This window comes from Ursus maritimus, unplaced genomic scaffold (genome assembly GCF_017311325.1).
Source record: "Ursus maritimus isolate PB19 unplaced genomic scaffold, ASM1731132v1 scaffold_1, whole genome shotgun sequence".
NCBI classification, from domain to species: Eukaryota; Metazoa; Chordata; class Mammalia; order Carnivora; family Ursidae; genus Ursus; species Ursus maritimus.
This window is the reverse complement of record NW_024423343.1, coordinates 77,073,165-77,090,417: the sequence shown is the minus strand read 5'-3', so window position 1 is coordinate 77,090,417 and position 17,253 is coordinate 77,073,165.

The following is a 17,253-nucleotide window of genomic DNA, read 5'->3' as shown; positions in this document are numbered from 1 at the left end:
GCGATGCACTCTGATCAGGAAAGGACTGGGGCATGGTGGATTTGGGCTGACGGGGATGAGGTAAGGAAGGAAAGCCATCCTGAGCACAGCAGCACAGCATGAACAAGGCATAAAGGCTGGGACAGGATGGGGCCTTCAGGGCTTCTGAGTTAATCTGGCATGGCTCCAGTGTAGTCCATTATGATTAGGACTGGTGAGAAAGGAAGATCGACCTGATTCTCTGAGGGTCCTAAAATGCTTACTCAGGGCTTGTATCGTTATTCTACAGGCAATAAGGTTTTTGAAACTAGGGTTTTTGGGTAAAGGAAAAAATAAGATTGGATTTGTGATTTGGAAAAATATGATGTCAGTGCTAATGAACTTGCAGAAAGATGTGAAGGGATAAAGACTAGTAGACGGTACGAAGGAGTCAAGCAAAAGGTGAAGATGAACTAGGATTCTAATAAAGGATCAATAAAAAGGGACAGAATACAATTGAATAGAATGCACACAATTTGCTGACCTGATAGATGTGATTGCTTAGGGAAAGACAAAGGTAACTGGGAGGCTTTACATCTGAGAGGCTGAGTGATAATACTCATCAAGCTATGGAAGGAAGACCAGACTGGGCTTGTTGATTTTGAGTGATTAGTTTGGCATCCACTTAAAGATGAACCAACTAGTACAGAGATGAGTCTGAAGTCTTCAAATGGGTATTAGGCCAGCATATACAACATACCCAAACTAAGCAGGCACTGATTGGATGTCCAACTGGGTACTGGGAAAGCAAGTCTTGAGCAAAACTGAGAAGTCGGCAATCAAGACATGACTCATCTGAATAGAAATGATCGTGAAAGTCATAAAGGCATGAGCTTGGTTAAGAAAACCTTGTGGTAGCTCCCAAAGGAGGATAAGGTGGGACAACGACTCATGCTTGGGGTATGAGTCAGCAAGGGAGACTGAAAAGTAGAAACAGAGTTTGGAGAAGAACTCAGAAAGAAAATGACCAAGTTAAGAAAGATAGGTCTCATATACCGGAGTGTCTATACACTCAATACCACGCAGATACCAAAACAAGCCATTAATTATTTTCCACATGAGTAGGGCAAAGATGTAGAAGCTCCATGTAAACAGGACCTGCTTGACAGAGAAACCAATGTCTGGGGGTGGGTAGGTGGGCAAAGTTGCAGATGCAGCGGACACAACGAAGGAAGCATTGCCTATGGCGTGCACTACTACACACTGACCGGAAGAATGAGGAGTGGGGCCCGAACTATACAACCAAGGCTTGGGGTGAGCCCTTGATAGTTATCCGCGGTGAGGGATGATCAAAGAGCAGCCACTTCTTTCTATGTTGACCCTGAACAAGTAGCTTCAACTCTTTGAATCTCCGTTTCCTCTCATCTAAAAGATGTACGATTATAGGATTCGTAGAATAGTTGTATTAAATGAGATGATGCGCCTGGCATGACTGGGGTTTGATAAACATTAGGGTCCTTCCAGTCTTGCATCTCTTCAGTTTGCTCTCAGGCATGCCCAGCCCATGACTGTTATCTTTAATATGTTAGCTGAATGCAGCATCTCAAGGTACTTGGAACAGACCCCAAGCCCCTGGAAAAGGCCGATTTCATCTCATCCAAAGCTGCCTCATCACAGTGCTTACACCCTTAAATCATTCAATTCCCTGGAAATCAAAACCGTTTGAGTCAATATCTCTGTATCCAGTTTGAAGCTTGTCAATTCTGGCTTTTAGGACACAAAATTTAAAAAAGAATGGGAGATACCCCACATAAGTAATTATCCCTATCAGAGAAGTTTGAAATTAATCCATCTAGGTATCCATATAGCAGCAAAGCTATGGGTGACTATTTTCCAGGAGAACAGGAACAGGATGGGGGTGTGGGCAGAACTGAGAGTCTTTTTTAAGATTTTGCCTGAGTGGTCATGCAGCCTGGATAATTCAATGAGGAAAAATATGGGGTATCTGGGTAATCTAAGTTGTTCCCTGCTTGGGGGTTAGGGAAGAGAGGAGACTATGGGTTGGGTTGATCTGTCAGTCTGATTCGTATTTCTCCACCAAAGGTTAAGTATAAGTATAGATTTAAAAGGTATGTTCGAAGCTTATCGCTGAAATCAGTGCTTCTCTGTAATGAGTGAATGAGCTCGAAATATGTGATTTACTTCAGAAAATTGACACATAAGGGACCTAAATGAGCAGTCTTGATTGGATGATTCATTGATTCATTCATCCATTCATGCAAAAAAGTATTGAGCCATATTGTGTTCCACTCCACTTACTAGAAGCTGGGACAAGGTGTGGATTAGATCAACAATGTCCCTGTTCTCATGGAGTATACATTTTAGTAGGTAAGTTCAGCATTGTACAAGTAACGGTACGTAAGAGAGGTTTTAGAAAATCATAATGGAACATACAAAGAGGGACTATCAATCTGGTGGGTATAAAAGCAATAATAATAAGAAGAAATAACACTTATAACAGGATATACTATGGACTGTTCTAAAAACACTTTCCATATGTCATTTTATTTAATCTAATTACCTCCATTTAACAGAGCAAGAAACTGAGTCACAGAAAGTCTCAGTAATTTGCCGAAAGTCACATAGTGTGTGGTAAAGGCAGGATTTTAATCCAGGATGTAATGCCTAAGGGCCGATGAGCTTAATAACTGAAATTAGAAAAACAGATATATCTAAGCAGCCTACAAAAGTGATATTTCTTCTTGTTTTCGGCTAGGAAAAGGCACAGAAATCCATTTTTTAGTGACTTTTTTTAAGCCTGATTTATGAGGTCATAATTAGCAATATGTTGACAATCACAAATACAATATTTTTTGACCTGTGTTTCTTAGACTGGATCTAGTGTTAGTGCCTGTCTCCAAAGTCAGGCTGCTCATCGGGCACATGCTCCGTTACCAGCCTCATGGCCTGTGTTTGTTCTCATGGGAACAAGACTGACAACAATAGTAGCTGTAGCTCAGAACGCAAAAGAGAAGATAAGCCAGAAAGATAGACGGTGTGAACCTCGCAGCCTTTTCCAGCCTCTCCCACACTTACTGGTGCCATAGAGGAGATGCAACCTGAGGCTCAAGCGTAATATCAGTGACCAGTGGATGCTGTGCTAATAACACCCACCCTTCCGGAGCCACTGTAGCACGTGCTTTTGGTGCTTAAGTCACATGCCCGGACCCACTTCTGACTCCAGTCTGCACAGGTAAGTAACAGAGAATGAAGCATATTTAAAGACATACGATCATGCATTGGATGGTGCCAAGAAAAGGGGATAGGAAATAGAATAATACCTATTCTGTCATTGCTAACAGGAGGGAATTAAGAGAGACTTTCAAAAGGAATAGAGGACTAAGGACGTTGTATAAAGCTATATCATGGCAATCACACAGAACAAACACGAAAACCTTTCAAATTTCAAGAATAAAGGTACGCACATAGCAGGGGAAATGCAGATTTTAAAGAAAACCATATAAAGTAAGAAAGAAAAGAGAGATGATCACATAAAATGTTACACCTAAGATCAAACATTATTTTCATATTAATAAATGTACTAATGGATAGATTTGCCTATTAAAAGAAAAAAAAGGTTTTATTGAATTACAAAGCTAAACTCAATTATATGCTTTATATAATACGTACTTCAAATGACTCAGAAAGGTTGACAAATATGGGAACACGCACATGAGGAAAATGCAAACAGGTAGAAAAGCAGGGGTCGCAATCTTAGTATTCAAGAGAATTGAGAGAAAATGCATTAGATGACAGAATTATGGACAACTTAAATTAAAAATGAATTTTACCATGATATTTAGCAGTTATGAATACCCATATACCAAATAATCTAGCATTAATAATTGCAAAGCAAATAGTACAGGAACTACAAATAAAAATAAGAAGAATCACATTAGGAGAAACAGAATTTGACTTAGTACCATTCTATAATGCAGATCTTAAAGAAAACCATATAAAGTAAGAAAGAAAAGAGAGATGAGCACATACAGTATACAGATCACTCTATCTTTGATCAAGTTTAAAAAAACAATTAGAGCCCAGATGTCCATCAACGGATGAATGGATAAAGAAGATGTGGTATACATATACAATGGAATATTATTCCGCCATCAAAAAATGAAATCCTGCCATTTGCAATGATGTGGATGGAAGGAAATAGAGGGTATTATGCTAAGTGAAATAAGTCAATCAGAGAAAGACAATTATCATATGATCTCACTCATATGTGGAATTTAAGAAACTAGGCAGAGGATCACAGGGGAAAGGAGGGAAAAATAAAGAGGAAATCAGAGAGGGAGACAAACCATAAAAGACTCTTGATCATAGGAAACAAACTGAGGGTTGCTGGAGGGGAGGGGGGTTGGGGGATAGGGTAACTGGGTGATGGACATTAAAGAGGGCACTTGATGGACTGAGCACTGTGTATTATATAAGACTGATGAATCACTGAACTCTGAAACCAATAATACATTATATGTTAATTAATTAAATTTAAATAAAAAATAAAAATAAGAAAGGGGGAAAATAATTAAGGATGCGGGCGACCTAAATAACATAATTAATAAGAGAGCTCAACCCAATTTTCAACTCTGAACACAGAACATTTTTTTGAGGTGCTCATGGAAAAGTCACAAAATCTGGCCACAAGGAAAACTGGATAAATCATAAAAGTAAATAATAACAGAGGCAACATCCTCTGATAATATGTAATTGTACTTAAATTAGTGTACAAATTAGGAAACAAAGAAAAATACCATGCTACTTCTAATCGGAGATCTCGTCTTAAGCCAACAGTTGGAGCAAAGATTTGAGTACATATTACAACTATGGATTTGGTTAAGATGGAAGAAGAAAACGCCCGGCAATGAAATCTTAGGTCGACCAACAAGAAAGAATACAAACGCATAACTTAAACATCCAAATTAAAAAGGTGGGGAAAAAAACCCAAAACAAATGAAATGAAAGCAGAAATAATTAAGGGAAAGACAAATGTGAAGGGGATTAAGAGGCACAAACTTCCAGGTATAAAATAAGTAAGTCACAGGGATAAAAAGTACAGCATAGGGAATATAGTAAATTTAAAAAAAGAAAGACAGGGATGCCTGGGTGGCTCAGTTGGTTAAGCGACCAACTCTTGGTTTCAGCTCAGATCATGATCTCAGGTTCGTGAGATCAAGCTCATGCTGGGCGTGGAGCCTGCTTAAAATTCTCTCTCCCTCTCCCTCTGCTCCTCACTCCCCACCCCACTCATGCGGGGCATGCACACACTCTTTCTCTAAAATATAGTAAGGTAAATGCAAACATTTCTATAAAAATAATTAATAGCAATTACAAAACAACCAAATTCATGAGTGGTTTCTTAGAATAGTCCATAAAATGTCAATATATTACCTAACCTAATTATTAAAAATGGGGAATGTAAAAACACACAAACAAAAAATTACAATGTGGGAATAACCAGAGAGTTTATTAAAAGAAACCTCAAACACAAGTTAAACATTTTGCAGTTGAGTTTGCAGAGTTTAAGGGAATAATGACCATCCAAAGCTATCAGGCTCAAGTTCCTGGCATTTATAAATGCTACCTTATTTGGAACAAGGGTCTTTGCAGATATGATCGAGTTAAAGATTTTGAGAAAGGAGATTACCCTGGATTACTCAGGTAGTCTCAAAAATCCAGTGACAAGTGTGCTTCTAAATGGGGGACAAAAGAGAGAGAGACAGAGGAGAAGAGGCAATGTGGCCACGAGGCAGGACTGCAGTGATGTGGCCGCAAGCCAAGGAGTGCCTCCAACCAAGAGAAGCTGTAAGAGGCGAAGTGCACGTCTTCTCCTGGAGCCTTCAGAGGGAGCACCGCCCTGCTGGCACCGTGCTTTCGGACGTCTGGCCTCCAGAACTGGGACCGAGTACAATTTATACTGTTTTAAGCCTCCGAGTTTGTGGTAACTTGTTACAGCAGCCCCAGAAAACTCATCCATGTAGAATGCAATGTATGAATCTGAAGTGCACAATTCTCAATTCATTTTCAATGTATTGTACCCATCTTTTCCATTCCCTCTTCTATGCCATCTCCTGCCCTTACGGTCTCACCTTTGAGCCCCAGCAGACGGCACATGCCAAGGCCCTGAGGCAGGAAAGAAAGTGGCCTGTTCAAGGAACTGGAAGAAAGCCAGAATGTCAAGAGCCTGGTGAACAAAGTGGCACCTGATGAGGCTTAATCCTGATAAAAGAGCTTCTAATCTAAGAAAACTTCTCGTACCAATTATTAAGATAACATATATTTTAACTCATCTTCACACTTTTCATCTGAAGTGGTTGCCCAAGGTCTGGCTGAGTTACACCATGATAGAATCAATGAGTTACGTAAAGGAGAAAGAAATAAGGACAAATCAGCTAGGCAGAAAGACTTTAGGTATAGAACAAAAGTAGCTATATTGACTTTCCATTTTTCAGCCCCCAAATGGAATTAAAACACACACATACACACACACACACACACACACAAACTTCAGTGCTACAACAGTGCCGATGATCTCCAAAACACTAACAGTTATTTTAACATCTCAACACACTCAGTGTATTCAAATAAAATGGAAGGAGTTAGAGCAGATGATTGCTTCTGCCTGTTTTCATTTCATTGTTTGGCTGTTTGCATTACTGTACACTCAATATTTTTGTCATGGATTATTAAAAGAAATCAGGAACAGCTGCCATCGGCTGCAGGATTATTTGTTTGAAGTACCATACCACTCCTCCTAAAACACGCTCTCTCTCCCCCCTCCCTCTCTCTCTCTCTCAAACACACACACACACACATTAGCAATAAACCATGACTGAGTAGGCAGTGAAGAAAAATATCTAATCAGAAATGATCTGAATCCCAATCTCCCCCGACTCCAAGATAAATACATCAAATTTTTAAAGGGCAAAGAATTAATAATTGTTTCCATCTCCTTCCTTCCTATGCCCTCAAAATAAAGGACACCTTTATTGTAGTCTAAGATTTTGTTGAATCTGGAAGAGCATCAAACCCGCTTCCAAATTAACGACCCAGTATTATTTTTCAGTGTCTACATCTGCCTTTTGTCAGTTAGAACTGTCTTGTTTTAAGTAGTTATTTAATGAGGCATATGATAATTTATTTGGGACAGACTATATCTCCTATATAATTCTGCAGGTGTAACTACTCCCCCTTCTAATAAGAGCTTCAGCTTTTCAGATTCAGAAATTTCAGATCAATATTGTCTTTTGCGTTCTGGAAAGCTAAGATAGAGTTCCAGGAATTTCTGTTACTTATTTATTACGGTTCTCTTATCATTTTGAAGGTGTATTTGGAAAACTAGACCCTTTTCCCTTCAATACAGCTTGATTTAGATTACAAGTATGTATGGTAACATGACTTTAATTAAATAAGAAACTGACTCCATAATTAGATTCTATAGGACGTTCCAGGCAACCTTCACCTCCTTCACCTTACTTCTGATATGATATTATGAAGAGGTGGAAGAGATATTATCACATTTTACAAATGAGAAGTCTAATACACATTGAAATAAATTGACTTGGGAAAAGCCACCGACCTGGCTGGGGAGACTGGAAGAGAGCTGGGTGCCCTTACTCCTTACCTGAGCCTCTCTCTACGTCATCATGAGGCTCTGCTTGCAGGTCCCACCCCAACTGAGTAAGAAATATGTGCTTGTGCTCATTTCACATCTGAGAGAAATTGGTCAGGCAGCACAGGGCATGGGACTCACCGGACAAGCGAGTGAATCATCAATAAGAGAAGATGCATGTGATAAAAGTGACATCTGTCTCTCTTAGTTAAGTATTTATTGAATGGTTTTATGTTCCAGGAGCTTGGCTTGGCACTGGGAATTGAGAAAGGAACAAGCAGACACAATTCTACACCTAAAGGAATTGAGATGCTTGTGGGAAAAATATGAATTCACATTCCTACCAGTTAACTATATAATTAAAAATAGTAAGGAATTATGGCAAAGAAAAGTACAGGTTTTACAAGAAAATACGAGATGAGAAATCAAGTCTGCAACGAGGGGAAATTTCCTGGAAGATTTGACATTTAAATTGAAACCAGCCAGCAAGTTGGAATAAGGGTATTTTAGACAGCATGTGCAAAGGCCTGCAGGAAGAAAGAGAGTCTCATGGGGAAGGAACCAGAAGAAGGCTGATGTGTGGAGAGGATGGGGAACAGGGGAGTGGGTAGCACCTGATGAGGCTTCAGAGGTAGACCCAGGCCAGTCCATATGGAGCCTTCTGGGCATGTTACAAATTTGTGTTTCCAAAGTGAGATGAGAAGACACTGAAGAGTTTCAGGTAGGCGAGTAATTATGTTTCAATGTGTAAACCAATCATTATAGCTGCCAGGTACAGAGAAGGATGGAAGTAAGGAAGAGGGTGAGTCAGGGGGCTCCTTCAATAGAATTATTGTAATGATAAAATAGGAACACACACACACACACACGAGTTTAGCGGCTGGCTCAAACTAGGGATGCAAGAGATAACTAGTAGTTTCCTTCTTCCCCTACAACGTGACTTAATCCCATTTTGCTAACTTTCATAATCGGAGCTCTAAGATACCTTGAAACATAAATACCTGTTTTGTCCTTTAGCTACAGCTGAGCTCTTATTAATGTCATGCCTCAGTCCAACTGGGTTTCATAACCATTCCAGGCTCATTGTTTAGAAAACACGGTCTTTTTTTTTTTAAGCCCACTTTTAACTGAAGCTGCACATTTCATGGGGACATTCTTATATATATATGATTTATGCAGAGACACTTTGGTGGCTCGAGATAATATCCATTTGCCAGGAACTTTGGTTGACCTAGTGTGATGCAGGACTCACATTTTTTTGCAGGATTCACACTTCTTTCTACCACACATTTTCTCAAGAGGCTCTCTGGTAACTCTGACTCCAGGTCAGTGGCAAGGATGACCGAAATTGTTGCTATGGTAGTTCATGTATACACAAGATGAAAACAGCAGGGAAGATGTTCCCAGAAAAATAAAATGCTATTTAAGAAAATAATTCTCTTTCGACTTTGAAAATGACATGGAGGAAATCTGGGCTCCGATTTTAAAAGGTGGGATTTGTAAAGAGCTCTTGTTTTGAAGCATCGCATCCCCACTCCCTTCTTCAGGGTCGAGGTGATGGATGCGGCATGATTTACAGCATTTGTGCTTTTACCGTGATCCTTTTCTCCACTGGGTGTCTCCTATGGGAATATGACAGCTTTGGGCCAAAAAAGCAGTAGCCATTAATTGGACCCTTGGTTACTGAGAACACAGATGGAGAAAAACAGAGCAGAGATTGTGTTTGTTTTCCTGAGACATGCCAGGTAAGATATTGGGTTGACATGCAATAAAAATAAGATGTGGATTTCTCTGGAAATACTTACTATTTACAAAGTTCACTCAAATGGGCATTAAAAAGCTTCAATATGATGCTCTCTCCCCAAGAGATGCGATTTGTTACTAGCCATTTAGTGGAGAAATGCATACCACAGAGATTTAGTGGAGCAGTGCCTTTCCATCTAGAAAAGAAATCTTGCCTTTTCTCTCCTGTTGGCACAAGACAAACAGCGGGGTGTGTTGGCTTTGTTTGATCATTTGCTTTCCAAATGGCTGTCACTCAAAGAAAGTCTTCCTTTTCTCCAAGAAAGTCTACTTATACATGACCAGACTTCTCACTGGAATTCAAGTTCACAATCTCTTATCCAGAACTCCAAAACTGAAAACTCAGAAGCTACACATGTTTTTGTAAGTTTGGCTCTAAAGCTCACTGAGTGGCAAAACTGACCTGAGGTTATTAATAGACTTTATCCTACTAAAAATATTCATTTCACTGCAGAAATATTAATACATTTGGTATGTGGTGCTACCTAACGTCCATATATATACGTATAATATTCGGAATATACATTACATTTTTTTTCAAAATCTAAAATACTTAGAATTTTTTCCCAAGAGTTTTAGACAAACGAATGTGGAGGTATGCCACAGGGAGCAGAAAATTCAGCTCACCGAGTCTGACCACATCCCAGCACCTATCATTGCAAATCAGTCCTTATTGAAACGACCTGAATCATTCCCTTGCTCTTTTAGCCAGTTCGATTTGCTCATGGGTTACTAAAGACAAGAGTCAAAGAATCACTGTGTTCTAGAATAAGAGTGCTAATCTAAATTTCAGATTTTAAAATATGCCATCTTCATGAAGCTATAATGATCAGTAACAAAGACAGTAACAAGAAGACTTATTCATTCAATGAATATGTGTTGAACACCTATAATGGAATTTCAACAACAGAAAAAGAACAGAGCTGTAAGTCAGGAGACTTAGGCTCTAACTTGTTTAGCCATGTAACTATTGCATACAGTTTGGCAAGTCATTTAACTTCTTTGAGTTGTTTAAAGCTCACTTTACAAAAAAACAAAAACAAAAAAACCACACAAAGTTTTCCTCTTTCTCTTCACATACTTATAATAAAAAAATAAATTTTTTAAAAATTTTAAAAGATACTTGTAATAATTAAATTTAGTAATGTACCAAAAAGCTCATTTGCACATTTTGTTGATCTTACATACCATACGAAGAATTACTACGTATGGTATGAGCTTTTATGGGCATGCTCGGATGCACAGGACACGTTACCAACCCTCCAAGAGCAAACCGGTAGAGGAGTAACGTGTAAGGTTACAGGACAATTGCAGGTTCTTATTTTTTTTAATCGCTCATGCAGAACCAAGAAAATTTGGAAGAGAAGCTTCTCTGAGTCCTTGCAAGAAAAATATGGAAGGGGGAAGGGAGAGAGAAGCATTTGGAAGGAATTTCATTTAAAACAGCTGCCTTGCCAAATCCCTGTTTCAGATTGCCTGTTAGCTGATCTGACTTAAGACTTTTTTTTTTTAATCAGGAAACAAAATCTGTGGGGTTTGCTAGTTTAATTCATTTGCACATTCCACACAGCTACATATGGCAGGACTGGAATGATCAAGTTTCCTTCAGCTTTATCATAAATCACAGAGATTCCAATGTGTCCTTCACAGCTTTAAGTTTTCAAACCATCATGACTAGTGAAATATTTATTCTAAGACTTACAGCCACTCGCAAGGAGTCACGTTCCTCAGAAGAGAGACCCTGACAAAAAGCCCATCAGGAAAGCAGCTGGAGGCCCCCGGCCCCCGGCCCCACCGCCATCCTCCACTGTCGGCCTTCACATCTGCCACCTTCAGGTTACCAAATGGCATCCCTCATAAACTGTGAACACAGGCTTTTTGCTCAACTTGACAGCTTTCAGTTGGAAACTAATCAAACTTTGAGGATTCCACTTAAGAGCAGAAAAAGGCTTTCTCAAGGTTTTATTACTTCGTAAAATGTATCAGGTTTCAAATCAGTTTAATTTTAAAAGAGAACCTAGTTATTTTTACTAGATGGTTTTAAAGTTTTCACTAATCTATAAAACCAAACAATCACAATTAGGAAGCTCTTTCTCTACAAATGGGATGTTGGCCAAGTGTTTACAGATAGACTCAATTGCACGCATTGGCTGTGAAAGCAGCAGGGATGCAGATGGCGAGGGGGCTGGACTTATCCAGAATGTGGTCCCTACCTACTGAAACTGACAGCCTGGTGTGCAAGAGCACTTTCAAAGGTGGCTACGGCATGCCTTCTGTGCTCCTCTGCAGTGGGACTTGGCTATTCCTCCCATTAAGAAGTGAATGCATTTCCCCTTCTTTTCCCTGATTTGTCCCGATGGCTAGTATAGGACAAGAGAGCCGCTCTGAGCCTAGGTCTTAAGAGGGCTTACACTGATTGAGATTGTCATGTAAGGAAACTTGTACAGCTCCCTTGGTGATGACAAGCCACACAGATCCCAAGTGGCCAGGCTGACAGCCAGTATCAACTATGAGACAGGTGAGGAAACCCATCGTGTTCCTTTGAGCCCACATGACATTGCAGCTAAATGCAACCATGCACATAAGCCCAGGTGAAACCTGCAGAAAACCTTCCTGACCAACTAAAAATATCGGGAGAAATAAATCGTTGTGTTTTTAAGTCCCTAAGTTTTGGGGTGCATTTTAAATCAGCAATAAATAGATAATGGAAATATCTCCGTTCTGGTTTGGGCCTCGCCACTAATGAGTTGTGTGGTGTGGACAAGATATTTGATTGATTCTATGTACTTTAACGACCTCCCATTTAAGATGTGGAAACATGAATTACATAAAGCTGAAGTCCCTTCTTGCTCCAATGTTATGGAAACTTCTCTCAAATCTGCTAACTTGAATCCCTGAGCTGGCAGAAGGCTGTAAAGTTGTTTCATTAAGAATGACCAACAGGACAAATCTTAAAGATGGATAGACAAAGTGGCTACCTGGGGGTAGAACAATATGCCTCAAACACATGCAGGCAAACAAATACAATAGTTGTTTTGTGCCTCATTGATATGTAAATTAGAAATTCATATTTTGAGGAAGAACACGGGGTCTGGGCAGCCAAAGAACAAGAGAAATAGAATCCATTTAAATAATCATTGCTCTGCTTTGCTCGCCATCCCTGTAGTTGAAGAGCATTTTGTAAACGAGTGTGGGTAGCAGGGAATGTCACAAAACAAGTTGGCTGTTACCATGGGTCATAACCTGTTTGAACCTGTGTATATAGTTTGGATAAGTCAACTGTAAGGAGCCAAAATGGGCCCATCTGCTTCCTTTAAAATCTTATCGAGTTATTCACTTCAGCACTTTTATGAGCTAACATCATCTTTTGCAGATACTCTGCATAATTGGTGATTTCTGATTGCCTGCCTGAAATTCTCTCTTGATGTTGGTTGTAATCATTGCCTGATGGGAACATTTCATTCTCCACCATGTGTAGTCATAATTATTTCAGATTCCCATGTAAAGTTAATCAACCCTGAAGAAGACTCCCCGGATGTCACCATGGAGGTAACATCTAACATTTCTGCTCTTTACTTTGTTTGATCTCGGTTGAATAAGTAATCATCTTCTGTTTACACAACTAGCCTAGCAAAATTGGACATATTATGTGAAATGCAATCTGCATCTTTGGCAGATATCTACACCTGGTTATTGATATGTGCTGAATGCCATTATCTAAGAAATGGGGTTATTCTGAATGAAAGAAATATGCACAAGGTAGTGTATTTCATTCTTTTTAAATTATCTGGGAAGGCTAAGTTAAGTGAAGTATTAACAATAGCTGCATTCCCTACTACTTTCTCAGATTTTCCTTACCTGCCATGACTGTTACCAAGTAATGTTGAACCAAAAATCTGTGACATTTTCTATAATAAGACAATTTCAACACTGACATAACATATAATCTCAAAGATATTTCTAGCCTCAAATAACTGCTGCTATGGCAACTTCCAAAGAACTCACTTTTCAAAATATTTGGATATACTGAGAGCTCTTTAAAAATTTACTAACTTTTCCCAAACTCTCTGATATGAACTAGGAATATTTTTATCTACCTGTTAAAAATATTCCTATTCATTGTAAGTTTTGTCAACTTGTTTTATAGAGGTTAAACTCTATGGGATGAAAAGCAAATAAAGCAGTATTGTGAGAAGTAAAATATGAAATGTTGGGAAACATTATATCAACATTGAGATTATGATGCAATCAAGGCCCACATTATTCTGGATTCTAGATTGCAAAACATGCCGAATACGTGTAAACTGGTAGGATTTATATTAAGTTTTTCAAGGCAATTTCATCTATAAGGGAGATTAGCCTTGACCCATGGCTTTTTCTCAGAAGGCATAGAATAATTTTGGGAAGAGACAACAGGTTATAAAAATTATAAGGAAACTATCAACCGCATGAGCCACACTGTCACATTTGAATGGCACTGGGCAGCATCCATTGGTGGGACAGTCCATTTGCTCTGCAGTGGGAGTCTTCTCTCTCATCCCTTTGAAGGAAACTGTGTAGTTTAGGAGAGGAGGCAGTCAGTATGATGTCATTGCCTGATATGGATGTGTTTGCCTCCAACTTTCACAAGATATCAAGCCCAAGAAAAGATATTCCAGAAAACTAAGTAGTCTCCATAACTTTCTAAAGAAGAGCATTTTTGTGAAGCTTTCTGTGCAGTAGATGAAGCATGTTGTACATAAGTATATCAGTCGAATGAAAAAAATTCACGGTGGGGAAACTTTCTCCATCTGAGGAAAACTTAATGGCAATCTGCTAAATACTATCTTGAGGTCCTTTCTTTTAAGTTTCTAAACCTGATAATAAACCCAGATCAGATAATAGTTTGCCTTGATATTTAACAAATAAAAAGAGTTTATATGATTTATGTATAAAGTCATTATAAAAAGAATGGGCTTTAGGAAGAATTGCTTTATAGACAGAATCTCATTGATTTTTCTTCCGAAGTTCAGACAATGTCATTCATCATCTGTGAATTGTGACTGTCCTAGAACTGAAATTGAATTGAGTTGAAATAGAACCGAAAAAGTCTTTGGAATGACCAGTTTCAATACTGTTTAACGACTTTGTCTTCATGGAAAGGCTGGCCTCTCAGCACATTCGTTTTCCCATTATGCTAACTGATAGCCAGTATAAACCTGAAACGAAAGCAAAAACACAAAACCCACAAGATACAGAAGGCAGGTTCCAGTCTCAGCTCCTCCACTCTGCACACTGTAAGTCTAAGGGAAGCTCCTAGATCACCTCCTAGACTCAGAGCTTCATGGCAGCACATAACTTACTGTTACAAGGGACTCCAGACATCATCTGCTCTAGTGCTTCCCCGGTTAGAGACTGGAAAATTGCTGCTGAGAGTTGATAAGGAACTTGCCTGAGATCGCACGTTTACTTTAAAGAAGGGGCTGGGACTAGAAGCCCAGTCTCCAGGGCCTGCTTTTCTCATCCATAAAATAAAGAGGTGGCCTGATGTACTTGAAGGTTTGCTTTATTCTACAATATTGTTTCTGCACACGTCCAGCACTGGAAGAGACCACAGGAGGTGGATATCATGGCGCCCCTGCTCTACCTCCTAGTCCCACCTAAGGGGAGGGGGGACGAAAGTGCAAACGCAAAGTGCACATCATGCACCGGCAACTCCTTTTGTAACCCACTACTGCTGTAGTCAATGCCCAGCAGGCTTCTCCTGAATATTCATGAGAGATTAACTCATGAAAATGTAACCCCAGCTTCCCTGGAACAGTAGCCAGAAAAGCCCTCTTTAAAATTTCATTTCTGTTTATGCAAATGGCTGGTTTTGCTTCAAAAACTGGCCTGTCAATGCAGGGTATGAGGTTGCACCATGGCTAAGTGATGAATCACGGATAAGGGGACAAACTTTGGCTTTTAAACCTCTTTGGCCAGAGTCAGAAGTTACAGGACAATATGGTACAGAGAAATAGTTGCCCCTCCCCACGTCCATTCTGCCCTTTTTGGTAATAAAATCCTTGATTTTTAAATAAGCAGATAACCTCTCAGAATATAGACTACAATTTTCTATCTTCCTTGCAGCAAGGTATAGCCATATGATCAGTTGACAGCTAGACTTTGTAGGGTTTCTCAACATTTCTGCCATCGACAATTTCGGTCAGATAATTCACTGTTGTGGGCGCTGTCTTGGGCAGTGTGCAATGTTTAACAGCATCTCTGGCCCTTACCTACCAGATACCAATACCCCCAATCTTTACTCTATCCCAGTCATGACAACCAAAAATGTCTTGAGACATTGTCAAATACCCCCTGAGGGCCAAAACTGTCCCCAGCTGAGAACCAATGAGCTAAAGGAATGTAAGTGGTAGCACCCTGTTCTACTTCTGGAGAGTATCTTTAAATGGTTCATTCTTTGCTCCTTCCTTTCCTGCTGTGATGGCTAGAGCTGGAGCAGCTATTCTGGGAAAAAATATGAAGAATCATATTATTATAAACAGAAGGGCAACAAGGCAGGAGGAGAGAGCGTCCCTTGTATCCACGGAGCCACCCTATAGCCGTGGGTCTGCACATCTCTGGACGTGTTACGTAAGAACAGCATACATTTCTGTCTCCTTCGTTGCAATTTCCATATCTTACCTTCAGTTATTTTCTGTAACACATACTCTAAAGAGGGAAATAGTTATGTTCATAATTCAGAAACAATTGATTTGTCATTAAGGAATCTAAATTTAATGCCGCCTCTCACTTCACAGAATTTTTTGATAAGTGAACTTTGAGGTGCACAGATGTACATCAGTGGTCTTCAAACTTGGCTACCTAGTAGAGTCACCTGGAGAGGTTTTAAAAATCTACTGCCCAGGCTGCATCTCAGACAGCTTGTAGCGGAATCTTAGGGAGCAGGACCGAGCCATCAGTATTTTACAAGCTCTTCAGGTAATTCCAAGGTGTAGCCAAGTTTGAGAACCACTCGCACAGAGCATTTTTCGAGTTCTGTTTGTAATTAATTAAACGTGGTTGCTCTTATTTGCCTTGGAAAGGTAAGGCATGTGTTATGTTCTCCACAGTAGACATTCTTTTTGCAAAATATTATGTTTCCACTCCTGGATATACTCATGTTCAGAGTGCAAATGGCGAAAGGGGATCAGATATAATTTTGTACCAGTCAGCAGAATCTGGCTGGAGAAATATTTTGATATCTCATATTGCAGAAAATAATTGAGTCCATTAAAGGTAAGCTCCATTCTCCCTACTCCCTCAACACACACACACACACACACACTCTCTCTCTCTCTCTCTCTTAACGTAATCAGTAAAGACAAATGACTCGGGAGAAGCTAGTTTTGCTCTGATCATTAAAAAGTAAATGCAGAGAGTATGAAAATAGAGTGATGCCCCCTATAGGTGGGTGTGGGGCTGCTATTGAGTTTAAATGTATTTTGAGACCAAACTAGACTCTTTAATTTCTACCGAAAAATAAGCGAAACAACTCAAAATGGGGGTCTGGAACCAGCCGTAGTGCAGTCCTAGAATAACACCATCAACCACCCTGTATCCCAGTGAAGAGCACCCTGACCAGGAGAGCAAAGAAAAATTGGTGTTATTTCCTTTTTGTCCATTATCTTTAATGAACAAGCCCAATTTCTTTTCCGGTGCTCATTGTTAAAGGGCTCTTAATTAAGTCACAATACATGAGTGATCTAAGAATTACAATAGGCCATCATCACAGAAACCATTTTCCAATAATGGGATTCCTCTTAATGCTAAGGGAGGTAAAAAAAGGGGGGGGGGGA